At 37.4% G+C, this 13693-nt stretch overlaps 1 long non-coding RNA gene across 1 annotated transcript in view; it reads left to right on the plus strand.

Moving 5' to 3' along the window:
• Positions 1 to 13160, plus strand: part of LOC121376079 — a 77281-nt gene extending 64121 nt beyond the window's left edge. The window contains exon 3 of the long non-coding RNA XR_005958399.1: positions 13032 to 13160. This is a non-coding gene — a long non-coding RNA (uncharacterized LOC121376079). The remainder of the gene's footprint in view (positions 1 to 13031) is intronic.
• Positions 13161 to 13693: the final 533 nt, after the last annotated feature.

A 13693-nucleotide genomic window follows, 5' to 3' on the forward strand; every position in this document is an offset into this window, starting at 1 on the left:
TAATTTAAAACATTCCTTTCCTCTCCTAATAAGCAGTATATTGGATTGGATCAGACCTGCGTTTGGTTGTTAAAGCTTAGTGCATGAGAGATCGCTAATTACTTGTTTATCCGGGCTATTTAAATCTAGTCATGCCCTTCATTGTGTTTTAAATCCAGCAGTGAGCACCTGAGATAGCGGTGCTCCGTCACAGCATATTTCTCACCTTCTCCCTTTCATTTAGTGCAAACTGGACCACCTTTTCCTGGGTGTGGGTTGTATTTTAGTTTTACTGGACTACAAAAGCTCAATTTGTATAGATACTTGATGTTATCGATGCCCTGGCAACACCCATCTCATTTCATATAATAGAAAGGAAACATATATATATATGTATATATATATATATATATATACACACACGCGCGCGCGTGCGCACACACACACAGTTGAATCCCATTGGCTTGAACCCTGTTGTTGCTCGAGAAAGTGTTCGACCCATCGACTAGTTCTACCTAACCATTCAGCAAACAATGTGTAAGTGTAACTCGGGACTTCGTTTATGTATGTGTGTGTGTTTGTGTGTGTGCGTGTATATATATATATATATATATATATATATCATGCATAGTGCCAACTAAGGTTCAAGCATACTTTTCTGGACACATATCTTAGTTGTCTGGGTTATGTGAGGTGTCTAGGATTGATCCCCGTCGATGGGCCCATTGCACTGTTTATGTCTCATTCCAGCCAGTGCTGTCCTGTCTGTAGGGTGGTGCATATAAAAGACCCCTTGCTACTATTGAAAAATGTGGGTTTCCTTTCTAAGACTATATGTGAAAATTACCAAATGTTTGACATCCAGTAGTCCGTTATTAATAAATCAATGTGCTCCAGTGGTGCTTTAACTTTATACCTTCCACTTGAACTGATATTAACTCTGGTTGGGATCTGGTACCTGAGAACCGGATACATACATCTGAATTAGGGATGTTCCAGAATCTATCATACTGGGAGGGGGTGGGGACAGTTTGTTCATATACTCATCCACCAATGAATTTCATTTAACCCAAGTATGCATGGGGAGGGAATCTAGCAAACACCAGGCATAAAATAATTAATTATGACATCTCCCTCGCCCCACCCCCAGTTCTGGAACATCCCTACCATGCACTCTCCCATCAAATCTCTCCCTCGCCCCACCCCCAGTTCTGGAACATCCCTTACATGCACTCTCCCATCAAATCTCTCCCTCGCCCCACCCCCATTTCTGGAACATCCCTACCATGCACTCTCCCATCAAATCTCTCACTCGCTCTACCCCATGTTCTGGAACATCTCTTACATGCACTCTCCCATCAAATCTCTCACTCGTCCCACCCCCCTGTTCTGGAACATCCCTTACATGCACTCTCCCATCAAATCTCTCCCTCGCCCCACCCCCATTTCTGGAACATCCCTACCATGCACTCTCCCATCAAATCTCTCACTCGCTCTACCCCATGTTCTGGAACATCTCTTACATGCACTCTCCCATCAAATCTCTCACTCGTCCCACCCCCCTGTTCTGGAACATCCCTTACATGCACTCTCCCATCAAATCTCTCACTCGTCCCACCCCCCCTGTTCTGGAACATCCCTTACATTCACTATCCCATCAAATCCAGCACTCGGTGCCCTGGTGACACCCAGGTAAACGTAGGTAGATGTTGTACAGTGTTTGGGAAGAGCTCCAATATCGTGATGTGACAGCTTACCTGCATCCACAGACAGTGTTATTATTGTGGAGATTAGGCGTGTCAAGCGCATACCTAGTGTGTCTCAGTGTTCGTTTATTTGCACACTACATACCCAGCTAAAAGGAGAAGAAAAACACAAGTAAAACTGCTGTTTTCAAGTACTTTTTGATCCTCCAGATACTGAAAATAGCTATGAATTGGTCGGTCTAGAGGTGGCTATATATATAACTGGCAATTGTTATTAAAGTGGATTAGGGTTTGATCTCATTACTATCTCCTGTCTTTATTAGAATATTTTATTAGATGGAAGATGGGGCAGACAGACAAATGAAGGAATACTTGTTTAAAAGTATTCCTAATTTTGAAGCTATTTATATACTCTTCTGACATTAATATCTCCAAAATAATCTCATCTTATTTCCATCAGAATTCTGAAAGATATAAATGTATATCATTTTGTAATCTGCACTTCACTATCTTTTCATTTTAAAATGAAAAAGAAGTTTGTTTTGGATAACAACACCACTAGAGCAAATTGATTAATTAATCATCCACTATTGGATGTCAAACATTTGGTATTTCTGACTCATAGTCATCAGAGGAAACCTGCTACATTTTTTTCTTAATGGATCTTTTATATGCACAGAGCACAAAGTAGTGAAATTAAAATACATTGCCCTTTTTGCCATGGTTAAATTTTCAGTGTTTAAGGGGTTTATAGCATTTACTAAGATTGAAGAGCTAGGCTGTAAGTCAGTGGTAAAATGTTGACCTGTGGTTTAAGTGATTCCCTTTGAAATGCTGTGGTATATGCTGTCCTGTATGCCTATAATAATTATGGGGGGGGGAAATGCTTTAAAATGATCTCTAACTAGTTGTATATTATACATTTACTTGTGGAGACCACCCTAATTGTTAGAATATCTTGGCCCATATTTGTGGCTATTTCAGAATCTTGCTATTATACACCCAAGGAAATATGCTTTACCAGATGTATTATTACTGGATTTGAGTTGACAGATAGCGAGATCTTCCGTGCGATTGCATTCAGTTCTGTAACAATCTGGAATCCACTTGTATATCTACTGTTGCCTGTGAGAAGCCCCCCTGCCAGAGGTATATCTATATAGGTAGAGACCAGGATAATCCACTGGCTGAAAGGAAATACCAGTGAAACAGAGTAGCTTACAGTCTGACATTGTCACCCACTGGGCCCCATGTGGAAGTCAAGACACTTAACAAAGTGTTGTTACAATCATTGTATGGAGAGCTTATCTTTTCTGTTAACAGTTGGAGTCAAATTTGGAAGGTCTAGGGGTGCTCATTTGTTGACACATGTACTCAAGTATGTATTCAAGTATGTAACAGAAATTACCCATAAAGTTGGGTAATTATGGCAAAAAGCGAGAATGAACCCCACTTGAGATAGCAATAACCTGAAGATCTGGGTTGGATATGGCAGGCCAGTTTGTAGGTGACATGTAGGTGGTGGTCGGATAACAATGCTAATCAATTACTCGTCAGTCATTGTTGAATTGTCACCTGAGTTAATTTGTAACACAAGTTGTTGAATGTTTACTTTCCGTATATTATACATGTAGATCAGCAGGGCTTTACCTAAGCATTATACAGTGCCGAATAAAAACACTTCCAAAAAGCAAGTGACATTAAAAAATCCCAATTTGATGTGAAAATATTTTTTCAATTATGTCTGTTCTGATAAATTAATTTACTGATAAATTAATTTAATAGTGGTGCATTGCATCATTCAGTGGCCTAAAAGAAACCCATCCCAATTATGACTAAATCATGCTGGTGTTCCCAATCCAGTCGGCCATAGGACCTGACAGAAAATAATCTATAAATCCCTGATCAGTATTCTTGTTTTCAGGGCCCAAAGCGTTCATCAAGTTGTATCAAACATCCAACACAAGCTGTGCAAAACCTTCACATGAGCCACCTTGGGGATAAAACCCAGTGTCCTATGACTGGTGTATTAAAGGCTGTGGTATGTGCTGTCCTATATATATGCCATGGGACCAGGCATTGGTCATGCCAGATTCCGGACCCATGGAGGACATGCCTAACACTCAGTGGACATATAAATGTATGGGCGTGATAAATTTGTTTGGACTTTCTTGTCTTTGGGAAAGTGCATATCAAAGATCCTTTGCTGCTAGTGGGAAAAAATGTACCAGTTTTGTATTCTAAAGACTTTATGTCAGAATTATTAAATATGAGTCAATAATAAATAAACAATTTAGAGAAAAAGTAAATTACAGTCTAAATTTAAAAGTATAATGGACTGAGTATAAAGTATAAAGGGTTTAATTGCTATTTCATTGGAAATTATTTTCCTGTGGTTATCACACTTGTGAATCTTACAACAAATTATCTCTTGTGACAAGCAGCAGTCCCTTTGAGGAGCTTCATTCAGAATGACCATTACTGGAAAGGGAGCCTTTAACTGGCCTAGCCTCCCTGTTGTTATTACTGGAAATGACATGAAGCCATATTTCTTTGCACCTTTGTATATGTGATATATTGTCTGTTGGGGCGACAGATTGCTGGTGACAAAGCAGTCATCCATGTGAAGGGTTTTAATGAAGCAGAATTCTAATCGGAATGATTTCCACAAAATGCGTATTTAATGATTGATACATATATAATGTGGTTAAAATATGCTTGCATGCCACAAACAGAATTGATAAGTAATCACACTGGATGGCTGTATGTAGGCACAGATGGTCAGCTATAATGTTCACACCAATTGTTGTTTTTGCTTTGTTTTTCACTTCAGTAGACCGTGCCATTTTAGGGGAGCTATCACTCTGGGTCACCATCATTCCCCTGAGACAAGGTCAAGGAGAGAAATGTTTAGTTCCCCTTGGTATGTGAATTTTTACGAAAATAGTACCAGATTAAATATCAATGGTCAGTATGGTAACAACTTAAATAGACCATTATAATATAATTTAGGGAAGCAATTAATCACTCGGACCCTAGTTTTAACCCGTGAAAATTAACACTAAGTTTAGTTAATCTACAAATCTGTAACACATTTTGGATAAAGTTACAAATGAGTGAAACATTGGTCTGTGACTTTGAAATGGCGAAATACCCTCTAAAATAGACTAAAACTCGACTCCATAGCTGTTACTTCTCAGACGCACGTGCGTTTTCAAAAATATGAGAAACGTATTTTATGATATTTAAAACACCAGGATGACCAAAAACACTTTGAATGTATGGAATGTAAGTAAAGTATGATTTGTGTTATCATAAACAGCTCAAATGGTCAAAAATATGCCTTAGTGTTTAAAACCTAGGGTATGTCCCTTTAATTTTTTTTTTTTCACAGTGAGGCCTGCTTTAGATCATAAAATGTAGTGAAATCAAAATATGTTTTACTAGTTTTGAACAGATTTCAATTGTTAGTCTTTGGGACATGGATCAATCCTAAACTGGCAGATTTCAATTGTTAGTCTTTGGGACATGGATCAATCCTAAACTGGCAGATTTCAATTGTTAGTCTTTGGGACATGGATCAATCCTAAACTGGCAGATTTCAATTGTTAGTCTTTGGAACATGGATCAATCCTAAACCGGCAGATTTCAATTGTTAGTCTTTGGGACATGGATCAATCCTAAACCGGCAGCACATCAAGCTACTGGGCTATGTCCAGGATGGGATGTAGGCTAGTGGTAAAGCACTCGCTTCAAATGCGATCCATCTAAGGTTAATCCTCAGTGGTGGACCCATTGGATTATTTTTCATTCTACCCAAAGCACCACAATATGTATATTAAAGGCTGTGGTATGTGCTATCATGTATGTGGGATGGTGCATATAATAGATCCTTTACTACTATATGTAAAAATTACCAAATGTTTGATATCCAGTAGCGATGATTACTAAATGAATGTGCTCTAGTGGTGTTGTTCAACAAACATAGCTTTAACTCTCTCTTTTTTTCCCCATTCTAACCAATGTTTATTACTAATATATCAAATGCTGTGGTATATGATATCCTGCATTAGAAAGTGCATATAAAAGGCTACAAAATATGTATAAATAGTTGCCTTAAAAACCATCTTAGTCATAGAGATCAAAATCTTGATTTCATGACCCACACACACCACATGACAAGATAGTGTATGGGGTCTTGGTTAACTTCACACTTTACGTCAAATCGCTTTTAAATATGTCTTAGTCATATAGATCAAAATGTTGTCGTAATGACCCGCACACACCATGTGACAAGTTTCTCACTTTGACAAGATAGTGTATGGGTCCTTGGTTAACTTCACATCAAATAGCTTTTAATTGTGTCTTAGTCTTATAGATCAAAATGTTGTTTTAAGGACCCACACACACCACATGACAGGTTTCTCACTTTGACAAGATAGTGTATGGGTCCTTGGTTAACTTCACATCAAATAGCTTTTAATTGTGTCTTAGTCTTATAGATCAAAATGTTGTTTTAAGGACCCACACACACCACATGACAGGTTTCTCACTTTGACAAGATAGTGTATGGGTCCTTGGTTAACTTCACATCAAATAGCTTTTAATTGTGTCTTAGTCTTATAGATCAAAATGTTGTTTTAAGGACCTACACACACCACATGACAGGTTTCTCACTTTGACAAGATAGTGTATGGGTCCTTGGTTAACTTCACATCAAATAGCTTTTAATTGTGTCTTAGTCTTATGGATCAAAATGTTGTTTTAAGGACTCACACACACCACATGACAGGTGTCTCACTTTGACAAGATAGTGTATGGGTCCTTGGTTAACTTCACATCAAATAGCTTTTAATTGTGTCTTAGTCTTATGGATCAAAATGTTGTTTTAAGGACTCACACACACCACATGACAGGTGTCTCACTTTGACAAGATAGTGTATGGGTCCTTGGTTAACTTCACACTTCACATCGAATAGCTTTTAATTGGGTTTTAGTCCTATAGATCAAAATGTTGTTTTAAGGACCCACACACACAACATGACAGGTTTCTCACTTTGACAAGATAGTGTATGGGTCCTTGGTTAACTTCACACTTCACGTCAAATAGCTTTTAATTGTGTCATCAAGCCCTACTCATCGTGCGTGTTCTCACATCATGTTTGTCTGATTCGCGTTTGTATCAGTGAGCTGGTGATCTGTATTGATCAAGTCTGCTGATTGTGGTTATTATTGGTGACACATGCACTGGCAATCTGGCTTGGACACTGATGAGTCAAATTAGTATTAACAGCTTGGTGTTAGGTTTTATTATAGTCAAAAATGTGTAGAATATTTCTAATAATTATTAGTGTTAATGGCTTGGCATTTATTATAGCCAAAAATTTACAGAAGATTTCTAATAATTACTCAAATTTATAGAAGATTTTTAATAATTACTAGTATTAATGGCTTTGTATTATGTTTTGTTACAGCTAAAAATTTATAAAATATTTCTAATAATTACAAATATTGACGGGTCAGTATTATTTTTTATTACAGCCAATTTTTTAAAGAATATTTCTAATAATTACTAGAATGTGTTGGTATTATGTTTTATTATAGCCAAACATTTGTAGAATATTTCTAATAATTACTAGAATGTGTTGGTATTATGTTTTATTATAGCCAAACATTTGTAGAATATTTCTAATAATTACTAGAATGTGTTGGTATTATGTTTTATTATAGCCAAACATTTATAGAATATTTCTAATAATTACTAGAATGGGTTGGCATTATGTTTCATTACAGCCAAACATTTTTAGAATGTCTAATAACTACAAATAATTTTCAAAGTTGCAGTTGATTTTAAAAATTAATGATTTATGTTTTTGTCATTTAAGTAACTATTTGTGTTCCAGAGATAAATAGCACTTTGAACTCCTCAGACTCCTATTCTATTCAGCTAAATCAATATGGGTTGAATTTTTATTTTTAAATATGTAATAATATGCAATTAAGAGACTCTTTGCACTTAATCAAAAGGAGTGGAGTTTTTTTTTAATGGAAGTGGATTTCTTTTCTCACTTCGACCATATGTTCCCATAATGTTTAGTGTGCCTAATAGGACATTGATTATACAGTATGCTGAAGTGCTGTCACATTTTCATGTATTTAAAAAAAATAGTTAATGAATTAAACCTTTTATACAGCATGCTCATAAAAAACCCAATACAGTGCAACTTGTCTAAATTGGATCACAATAGGGACCTAATATTTATCTGATCCACTGTTTAGAGAGTTGCATTTTAGAATTTAGAACATGCAGGGTTTCTGCCAGAGGGTAAAACGGGTATGGCACCATACCCAAATGTTCTGGCATTTTTTTTTTTTTTAGACAAAATTAATTACTCTTATCATTTCTGGATGATTTTGTTAAACCTAACCCTAAAATTAATCCATTTTCTTTCTAGGGGAGGCCACCCATACCCCCTCTTGACTGTGGTTGCATTCAATTGCATAGTGCCATACCCAAAACTTTCTTTCTGGCAGAAACACTGACATGAGACCATGAAAGTTGGCTGGTTTTTACAGGATTCTGGTTTGTTCAGAGTCCAGTTTAGACAGGTTTCACTGTACTATAAATATAAGTTTTTTCCCCCCAGATTATTATCGCATTCATGAGTTTATAGTGCACAAAAATATTATTCCACGAGAACACATACTTGTGCACTATAAACAAGTGCAATATATAACATGGGGAAACCAACTGGTAAGAGGTGTGGGATGTAGCCCAGTGGTAAAGCTCTTTCTTGATGTGCGGTCGGTTTGGGGTCGATCCCTGTCAGTGGGCCCATTGGGTTATTTCTCGCTCCAGCTAGTGCACCACAACTGGTACATGAAAGGCTGTGGTATGTGCTGTCCTGTCTATGGGTGGTGCATATAAAAGATTTCTTGCTGCTAATCAAAAAGAGTAGCCCATGAAGTGGCGATAGCAGGTTTCCTCCCTCAATATCTGTGTGGTCCTTAACCATATGCCTGACATCATATAACCATAAATAAAATGTGTTGAGGGTGTCGTTAAATAAACCATTTCCTTCCTTCCAACTGGTATGTGGTTCTTTATATATTACACACCACCTTTGTAATTATGATTAACAAAAGTTATTTAACACAATTTACTTTGTTTGAACAGTATGGGTGTGTAATAAAATAAATGAAAATATTACAGTTAAAATAGCCATTTTGGCATTATAAAAAAAGTTCTAAATGTAGGTATTTACCATTTGTATATTTATATATAAGTTTCACTTCAGTGTGTCAGGGGTGTGTAATAAATGTTATTATCATTGTTGGCAAGTTACATCCTAATAGATCTGTCTCTCTCATCACCGGTTTGCGGACACGCTGTCTAACCCGACACCTCGGACAGCGTTTTCTGCTTGACATGGCCAGCACTTGAGGTATTTGGCGAACCCATGTATATTTGTCAAGTGTCTCCCACAGGAAGTTTGTAGTTGTGACCATCGGATTATGCAAATACAGGTCATAATAATTCCATTCTTATCACTTTGATGGAACACTATTACTGGTGGACATGTGATATCTCGGCCACACTCTCTCGAGTACTTCTTTGTGTTTAATACCTTTCATTTGTTTACAACTCATTCTCATAGGGTGTGACCAGAGGTGTTTATCCCACTGCACTTAGTAACACCATATATATGTATATATATGTATGTATGTTTGCATGTATGTTTGCATGTATATAAGTTTGTATGTATGTATGTATGTATGTATGTATGTATGTATGTATGTATGTATGTATGTATGTATGTATGTATATGTGTGTGTGGTGTGTATGTGTGTGTATCACAGAAACCCTATTTTATTATCTACCATTTTGTGATTTTGGTGATGTATATATATATATAGGGAATAACTGGTTACTGTCTTTAAGATATCAGCTTTATCCTGCAATGGTTAGAATGGCGAATGCAGCGAGGCTCTGCCAAGCTGCATTCACCATTCGACCTGAGCAGGATAAAGCTGATATCTTAAGACAGTAACCAGTTATTTCTTTTATCCTGCAATCCTACAGGAATATTCAGAAAATCATTATTTATTCAAGTTTTGTGTATACAAATCGAGTATTGTCAACCTAGCGAGGCTTTTGCCGTATGACGTCATACAAGATACATGATGTCATTATTTGTAAGAAGCTAGCTGCATTCTGTCACATTAAAAAGCATTTCTAAACTCTTAATTCATAAATAAATATACAAGTTTTGTATTGTTATCGCAAAACTAAAAGTTATTTGTATTTACTGTACTTCAACAAATGATTTAAAGAATATGTTTATTGAAAATCTACTCTGAAATACTTGAGTCGAGTCAGGCTTATGTCTGATTATTAATCAGTGTTAAATTATGATGGAGTTGAAGATTCAAGCGTTATGTACTTGGTATGATGGGTTGAACTTGAAGATTCAAGCCAGATGTATGATTGGTTGAAGGTTCAAGCCTCATGTGTGATTGGTTGAAGGTTCAAGCCTCCTGTGTGAAGGTTCAAGCCTCATGTGTGATTGGTTGAAGGTTCAAGCCTCCTGTGTGAAGGTTCAAGCCTCCTGTGTGATTGGTTGAAGGTTCAAGCCTCCTGTGTGAAGGTTCAAGCCTCATGTGTGATTGGTTGAAGGTTCAAGCCTCCTGTGTGAAGGTTCAAGCCTCCTGTGTGATTGGTTGAAGGTTCAAGCCTCCTGTGTGATTGGTTGAAGGTTCAAGCCTCCTGTGTGATTGGTTGAAGGTTCAAGCCTCCTGTGTGATTGGTTGAAGGTTCAAGCCTCCTGTGTGATTGGTTGAAGGTTGAAGGTTCAAGCCTCCTGTGTGAAGGTTCAAGCCTCCTGTGTGATTGGTTGAAGGTTCAAGCCTCCTGTGTGATTGGTTGAAGGTTCAAGCCTCCTGTGTGATTGGTTGAAGGTTCAAGCCTCCTGTGTGATTGGTTGAAGGTTCAAGCCTCCTGTGTGAAGGTTCAAGCCTCCTGTGTGATTGGTTGAAGGTTCAAGCCTCCTGTGTGATTGGTTGAAGGTTCAAGCCTCCTGTGTGATTGGTTGAAGGTTCAAGCCTCCTGTGTGAAGGTTCAAGCCTCCTGTGTGATTGGTTGAAGGTTCAAGCCTCCTGTGTGATTGGTTGAAGGTTCAAGCCTCCTGTGTGATTGGTTGAAGGTTCAAGCCTCATGTGTGATTGGTTGAAGGTTCAAGCCTCCTGTGTAAAGGTTCAAGCCTCCTGTGTGATTGGTTGAAGGTTCAAGCCTCCTGTGTGAAGGTTCAAGCCTCCTGTGTGATTGGTTGAAGGTTCAAGCCTCCTGTGTGAAGGTTCAAGCCTCATGTGTGATTGGTTGAAGGTTCGAGGTCCATGTGTGATTGGTTCAAGGTTCAAGCTCCATGTGTGATTGGTTCAAGGTTCAAGTATAAAGTATGAGTTGAAGTTCAAGTCTCTTGTATGATGGGTTTAAGGTTCAAGCCTAAAGTATTGATAGGTTCAAGGTTCAAGCCTAAAGTATTGATAGGTTCACGGTTCCTGTATGACAAATTGAAATTTCAAGCCTGATGTTTGACGGTTCAGGCGTCCTTGTGAACAGTATGGGTCAGGATGTAGCCCAGTGGTAGAGCACTCTCTCAGGGTCCACAGTTTCATAGGATTGTTCACCGTCCAAACTTACATGAAAGGCCTTGATATGTCTGTGGGAAAATTCAGTTAAAACCTCTCTGCTCAATTTAGTGAACATGGGCTTCCTCTCTAACGCCAAAGTATCAAATCGACTATATGTGTCGAACATAAATACCATAATTATAAATGTGCCAAAATGTCATTAAAACAATACATTGGTCAACCAAACATTTACTGTGGATATGATTCGAGCACCGTCTCTTGTTAAAGTTTTGGCATAAGCTACAAAATCCAGTCAATTTGATTAGACAAGGTATTACATTTTATTACCCATATGATAACAGTTAAAATATCTCGGTTCATATCAAAGTGTTACGTCACACTAGAAAATTAAGTGGGATATACACTTCGATGTCATACTATGACGTCATCAATTGGTACACTACAATCTTACTGGAATGTCAACCAAACAAGATGAAGGATATAAATTAAAATTGATTATAGGTAATAAACACAGCTCACTACCATTTCATATCATATTTATGTCCCTCGTGAAATAATTTTCATTGTCACTCACTAAAGCTCATGACAATTGAAAATTATTTCATGGGGGACATACACATGATATGAAATGGAAGCTCATTTAATAAATAAATATTTTTTATATCACATTGACTGACAGATTACATTTACACATAGCCACTTTAGCCACACGTTCATATTGTCATTTATGGGATTTGATTTGTCGGAATGCACCTTAAAGTATTTCAATTTACATATTATATGAGCCGGTCCAATAACTATTGTTATTGTTTCATTAATAAAATATGAAGTGTGGTGTGCAGTGAAGTTTTAAACAGTTTTGAATGTGTTAATCGTGGCATTCCTGACTGTTTATCGCAGGCAAGCCCTGTTTGTAATGGGAATAAGAGTGACAAGAAAACCGACAGATGGACATGTTGGCCCAGTATTAACTATGACGCATGGAGGATAATAAGTTCTTTCAAATGAAAGTACACAGAAAGCTCCTGAAATCAATAATTTCATTTAAACCCACAGAGAATGGAATGTGTGTAACAGGATCATTCATCCTCCTTTATTACTATTACTTTGTTATTGTAATAAAATGATATTTTATCAAATGGAAAACCAACCAAGCATGGCTAATTACGTTTTATCCATTTATTTTCGGCACACTTTTGCCAAAATAAAAGTAATCAGGAAATATAATAATTTTGGAATGAATCTAACGGACTGAGTCAGATCGATGACTTGGAGCATGTCATGGTCCAGTGGGCAGGCATATCGTGTGACTCAGGAGGAGACAATACATTCATTGGCAGGAAACCTGTCATATGTCGCATTCAGGTAATACTGATAAAAACTTGTACTTCCTGTATAATTAATGAGCTCTAATGCCTGGCCAAGGAATGATGGATGAAAGATTCACCAGCACCAGGCACTGCCTCCGTTATTGATTTGTGAACGTAATTAATATTTCACCAAGATGAAAGACACCCCACCAACTTCATAATGGCCGTATGTTCAAATTAAATCATAGCTTTGGGCACTCTGTCATCCATGAACAATGTCTACTCTATTTTTATAGTGGCTTCCTAATGAAATAGATTTTAATGCTGATGTGACCATCAATTAGCTGCAGCTTGACAGATATTTACACGGACTCTTTGCTTTCAGAGGTATCCGGTGGGTTTGTCATCAGTTCGTGATCATGGATTTCTACCAGTACAATGGTCGCCAGCATGATCTACTTACAATTATTAATCTTGTAAATACTTTCTGGAATAAATTCCTTTCAAAAAAACACCTGGGATCATTTGGATTTTTCTTTCTTTCTTTCTTTTTTTTTTTTTTTGACACCCTATGGCTGACGTATTTTTGTGCTGGGGTGTCGATAAACATTAATTTATTTCATTTAGTACTTTTTATTTGGTAATTTGAAAGCAGGATTTAGATCCAGAATTGAGCATCGGCTTGAGGTGCAGTTGGTTGTAGGTTCTATCCTGTTCAATGATTTTTAGCTATGAAGGAAGGAAGGAAATGGTTTATTTAACAACGCACTCAACATATTTTATTTACGGTTATATGGCGTTGGACATATGGTTAAGAATCACACTGATACTGAGGGAGGAAACCTACTGTTGCCACTTCATGGGCTACTCTTTTTGATTAGCAGCTAGGGATCTTTTATATGCACTATCCCATAGACAGGATAGCACATACTACAGCTTTGATGTACCAGTTGTCATGCACTGGCTGGAGCAGGAAATGGCTCAATGGGCCCACAGACGGGGATCGATACCAAACGAGCGCTTACCACTGGGCCACTTTAGCTATGA

This window comes from Gigantopelta aegis, chromosome 6, assembly GCF_016097555.1.
Source record: "Gigantopelta aegis isolate Gae_Host chromosome 6, Gae_host_genome, whole genome shotgun sequence".
NCBI lineage: Eukaryota > Metazoa > Mollusca > Gastropoda > Neomphalida > Peltospiridae > Gigantopelta > Gigantopelta aegis.